Source organism: Lactuca virosa, chromosome 2, assembly GCF_052849685.1.
Source record: "Lactuca virosa cultivar CGN04683 chromosome 2, Lactuca_virosa_CGN04683_v6, whole genome shotgun sequence".
Taxonomy (NCBI): domain Eukaryota; kingdom Viridiplantae; phylum Streptophyta; class Magnoliopsida; order Asterales; family Asteraceae; genus Lactuca; species Lactuca virosa.
In genome coordinates, this window is record NC_136427.1 from 191203236 (window position 1) to 191209235 (window position 6000).

General features: G+C 38.2%; 1 pseudogene; it reads left to right on the forward strand.

Moving 5' to 3' along the window:
- The first annotated feature begins 3993 nt into the window (after nt 1-3993).
- On the forward strand, nt 3994-4995 carry LOC145158082 (U4/U6 small nuclear ribonucleoprotein Prp31 homolog pseudogene; annotated as a pseudogene).
- The last annotated feature ends 1005 nt before the right edge of the window (nt 4996-6000 follow it).

A 6000-nucleotide genomic window follows, 5' to 3' on the forward strand; every position in this document is an offset into this window, starting at 1 on the left:
ACTTTTGTTTCTTCACTTTGCTTCACGAAACCTTCTGGTTGGCACACATTCACTTCTTCTTTTAAATCTCCATATAAAAATGCCGTTTTTACGTCTAAGTGATGAATCTTCCATCCGTTCCCGGCCGCAAGAGCAATCAATAGTCTTATTGTCTCGAGTCGAGCTACCGACGCAAATACTTCATCAAAATCAATGTCTTGCTCTTGTACATAGCCTTTAGCGACTAGACGCGCTTTGTACCTTGTAATCGCTCCATTCATATTTCTTTTAATTTTATACAACCATCTTAACCCGATAGGTTTAACATCTTTAGGCGAAGGAACTAATTTCCAAGTATTATTCTTCTCGATGGAGTCAATTTCAGCCTTCATTGCATCGAGCCAATTCTTGTTCACTTTGGCTTCTTTAAAATTCTTTGGTTCTTCATTGAATGTCAACATTAAATGATCCACATCTAACTCGTAGTCATTTAATCTTCTTGGCAACACTGAAGTTCGAGTGGACCGCCGAAGTGGGACAAAACTTTCATCGTTATTTTGATCATCAATAGGTTGTGATTGGCTGCTATCATCGTTATAAGTGTCATTGGTTTGGTCGGTTGGGGCCGAATCAGTGAATTGCTCGGTTTCTGTTGCAGTTGGGATCGAACCACCATTATCTTGAGTTTCCTGACCATTACTCCACATGACCGTAAATGTACCCGGTCCATTTCCATCTTGATTTTTGGTTTCATTATTCCATTGCCATGTCTTATTTTCATCATAAATTACATGGGCACTAATAATAATTTTATTTTCCCGCGGATTATATAACCGAGATCCTCCTGAATTAGGTTCCTTTCCAAAATATACCAACGGTCGTGACCTATCATCAAGCTTCTTCAAATGTTTTGAGACTATTCTTTCATATGCAACACAACCAAATACTTTCAAATCTTCAAGATTTGGTTTTTCACCATAAAATTTCTCGAATGGTGTAGCACCTATCAATGCTCGAGTAGGTGTACGATTTATGATGAACGTTGCATGTCGTACCACTTCGCCCCAAAAGTGGTTTGGAATATCTTTGCTTTCATTAGGCACCGTGTCATCTCGAGTGGAGTCCGATTTCTCCGTTCGACTATACCGTTTTGTTGAGGTGCATAAGGAGCCGTCAACATACGTGAAATCCCTTCTTCATCACAAAAACGGTTCAACTCAGTTGATGTGAATTCTCCACCTCTATCCGTATGGAAAGTTTTGATCTCTTTACCGGTTCGTTTTTCAATTGATATCTTGAATAGTTTAATAATTCTGGATGCATCGCTTTTGTGCTTCAAAAGAAAAGACCACATATATCTAGAATAATCATCAATAAGAACTAAAATATAAATATTACCCGCTTGGGTGGGGGGATCAACCGGTCCACAAATATCTCCATGCACCATCTCGAGAATATTTGTAGCTCTATAATTAGCTTTCTTTGCAAACGACGGCTTTGTTTGTTTTCCAAACATGCAAGATTCACAAAGTTGGTCTTGATGTTGGATTGCCGGTACCCCTTTAGCTAGCTTGTGTATCAAGTTTATCGCGCCAAAATTAATGTGGCCAAGTCGCGCGTGCCATAACCAAGCTTGCTCATTAAACTTGGCTTGTAAGCAATGTGGTTTTCCAACTTTTAACTTTATTTTGTAGAGTCGGTTTACACTTCTCAGGACTTTCATAAGTAATCTTTTGTCTCCATCTCGCATGGTTAGGAAATCACCTCGCATCCAAATATCACAACCGGCTATTGTAGACTGCCCGAGGCTAATAACATTGCTACGAAGTGATGGGATATAATAAATATCTTTCATTAATTTTTGCTCCCCGCTTTTCCCTTCGAACAAAATTGACCCTTTTCCTTTAATGCTAACACATGATCCATCTCCAAATCTCACTTTACCCGTTATGTTTTTATTTAATTCAGCAAAAATAAGAGTAGTTTCTGGTCATGTGGTTGCTCGCACCATTATCTAAGTACCAAATTCCATCTTCATCGGCATTTGCTTCAACTTTTGGAGGGATGTATTTGTCTTCATTCAAGAACACCGTTTCTTGAATTGTATTCATCATAAAGAACGTCCCTTCTTCATGATATGTATCTCCTTCGTGTGTTTGATTAAGGTTAGCCTCATGATTTTTTATTCGGTCGGGGCATCTTGAAGCAAAGTGGCCATACTTGTCACACCGGTAACATTGAATATTTGAGAGATCTCTTTGCTCACGTTGTTTTCCTTTTTGCTTTTGATCGTCACGATTTTTAGAGGATTCCGAGTGACCATGATTTTTGGTGTTACCCCGACCACGTCCACCGCCACGTCCACCACCACGTCCTCTCCCTCGATTATTTGAACCCCGACATCTACCTCTTGATGAATCGGTGTTTCTGTTGGACGATTCAGTTTTGGAATAAAGTAATTTATTTTGAGAATCGATTGCTTTGTCTTCACCCTTGATTCTTTCTTCATAAGCTTTTAAGCGACCAACCACGTCTTCAAAGCCAATCGTTTTAAGGTCCAAAACTTGTTCAAGGGCTGAAACAATGTGGACAAATCGTCTAGGGAGGCTCTTAAGAAACTTCTTTGCAAGCTTCTGTTCGGTCATGACCTCTCCTAGTTAAGCGGATTTTGAGGCAATTCCGGATAACTTTGCAGCGAACTCGTCTATTGTACTATTATCACTCATCTTTAGATTTTCAAATTCCGTGATTAGAGTTTGGAGTCGGGCTTCCTTCACACGATTAGCTCCTAAGTTACGAGTTTTAATCGCTTCCCACATCTCTCTTCCGGTTTTTAAATTACCGATTTGAAGGATTAAATCCTCCGGAATCGATTGAAACAACAATCCTTTCACGATGTTGTTTTTCTTCACATCATCTAGTCTGGGATCAATCACATTCCAAACGCCATGAATCTCGAGTAGAACCTCCATGCGCATCCTCCAAATTGCGTAATTCGTTGATGTCAAAGTCAGACATTGGAACGTGAACGACGTGTGTTCCTTAGCCGGTGGTTGGGACGATTCTCCTCCCGACATCTCGGTTTAATGTTTGATTCCTCCACACAAATCAAATAAAAATCTGACTTGTTTCTAATATAAGAAAAAAAATTGTAATCACAATTTGTGTACTATTATTGGCAAATCAAATTTTGGGCTAATTAGAAAACCCAAACACGCCTTCTGATGAGGGCCCAAAGTCAAACAAAGAAAACACGTTTGTATTTCTTCTTTAGGGCAAAAGACACGCCTTCTTCACCGATCTGTCTCAGGTTCAAGAACTCGAAGGTGTCACAAGTTTCTATTCCTTTCGTGATGATTCTTGCTATTCAAGTTCTCCACACAAGAAAACTGAACAATAGCTATTCTTCTCCATACGAGAACAGGTCACAATAATCGAACAGGAAATCTTTAATGCACGAGAATTTCAATTGTTGTCGTGATTTAACTTCCTGCTCGGATTCTCCACACGAGAATTCTGAACAAGTAGCGATTTCCGTCTTGGTTCGCCTTCACGAGTTCTCCTTCTCCTTCACAGAAACTATCGCAGGTTTCACTTGCTGCACAGATTCTCCTCACGAGTTTCTTCTGTAGCAGGAGGGCTCACAGAGATTCACAGCAAGAACACAGAATCTCTGATTAGGTAAGATAAGTCCGCTCTGATACCAATTAAAGAGGTAATTGCATAAACTCGCAAACTTTATTATTGAAGAAAACTAACTCAAAAACTCCAACTCCTGATTACAGGATCCTATCTCATTATATACTATACAAAACACAATAGAATATAACTAGGATTCTGTTATAGGAACATCTACACTTTCCTAAAATACGTTTCCTTATGACTCAAGGACTCTAGAACTTGGACAACACTCCAAGTAATTGTGATCTGGACCAAACACGCATAACTTGCCACATTGGACTCAGATATTCACCAACATCAGGTATCAAGTAGATACCTTCCATCCACAAAATAATGTCAATCCTTGAAGATTCTTTTCTGGAAGATCTTGAGGATCTATTCGACAATGATAATGAGAACCTGGATGAAGACAATGGGGATTCAGTGAACATGGAAGAAGATCTCAGTAAAGACTTAAACGATATACAAGCCCTCAACTACGATGACTTAGACAGTGTCTCAAAGTTACAAAAAACACAACGCTACACAGACATCATCAACAAAGTCGAAATTGCCCTTGAAAAAGGGGTCAGATATGTAAAGCCAAGCCATGGTTCTACAAGACGATCCAACACACCAACTAATAGTCGAATGCAACACATTATCATTAGACATAGAAAACGAAATTCTTATAATCCACAATTTTATACGCGATAAATATCGCCTCAAATTTCCGGAACTCGAATCACTCGTTCATCACCCAATCGATTACACGCGTGTGGTTAAGAAAATAGGGAATGAAGTTGACCTAATCCTAGTTGACTTAGAAGGTCTGTTACCTTCATCCATCATAATGGTTGTTTCCATCACAGCCTCAACCACAAGCGGAAAACCACTTCCCGAAAATACCCTCCAGAAAACCATCAAAGCATGTGATCGTGCCCTTTAGATTCTTCAAAAAAGAATGTTCTTGATTTTGTCGAAAGAAGAATGGGCTACATTGCACCGAATCTTTCCGCCATTGTTGGAAGTGCAGTTGCTGCAAAACTTATGGGGACAGCCGGCGGGCTTACACCACTCGTAAAGATGCCAGCTTGTAATGTGCAACTTTTGGGTGCTAAAAAGATGAATTTAGCAGGGTTTTCTTCAGCTACATCTCAGTTTAGAGTTGGGTATATGGTATCGGTTTCTCAAAGCAAAGTCGCTGCTAAAGTTTCCAAAAAGGGCAAAGATAAACGATATAGAAGTGGTGGGGATACCTCTGGATTGACTTCAAGTTTTGCATTCACACCTGTTCAGGGGATTGATCTTATAGATCCACAGGGAGTTGCTAATAGACTCTTATTGAAATTATAAAGGTAAAACTCATCTTATTTAACTAACCAATTACAAGGGTTAGTATCCCGTTTATCTAAGTCACATGCATACATCATTGCGGTTTTATAACATCAAACACATGTTCTTTTGACCCCCAATAGAAATGACAGAAGTAGAGTGTTTGATGGAAATAGTTCATATAAAATTGCCAATGGAGATCTTGATTATAAGATAGCCATTTATCACCAATATCAGCATCTTTTGACTTGCAGTGAACTAAGACATTGCTATTTGGGATATTGTTTGCAATTGAAATGATAAACTCAAGCATATAGACACAATCAAGTGCAATCTGAAAAAGAACGATACGAAGTATGTAAAACACAATATTTTTTTGTTAGGTTTCGAAATAATTTTGTTGTGTCAAGATTCGTATGCGAAATCGTTTCACAGGTATGGTCTGTAAATATAATAAAGTTTTCATTTCGTAGGCGAGTCTGTTTGGGTCTCGTTATTTAGCCTGAGTTCGCAGTCTTAGATTATTGTCTTAGGTATTCCTTTCCGAATTCCCTTTATGCCTATATATATATAGGGATGTATGTTAGAATAGAGAGTATCGTTTTGAAGAGAATAGTTCTCTACTTCGTACCGAATTGTTCTCGGTGCTCTCTTATGAAATAATGATTTTTTTTTACTTCTTTGCATTCATAATTATTTATTCGTTTAAAGATGTTTTCGTTAACAAACTAGAATCATTATCGTTCCTAAAATTCTAACAAGTGGTATCAGAGCGGGTGATTTGTGAACTGTTTTTGAATTAAAAGTTTTTCGAAGTTCTTCGAGTTTTTCAGATTTCTACCTTGAATTTTTGATCACTTCCGCATTTTGCAAGTGTTCTTGTAAATTTGGTCATAAATTATTTGTTCAAATCTTCTTTTCGATTTGAAATCTGTTTTTGATTCTGTTTTTGTTTTCGTTCAAAATTTATCTCAAAAATGGCAAAAGAGGATTTTTCACACTATTTCCTTCAATGTTCATGGAAGC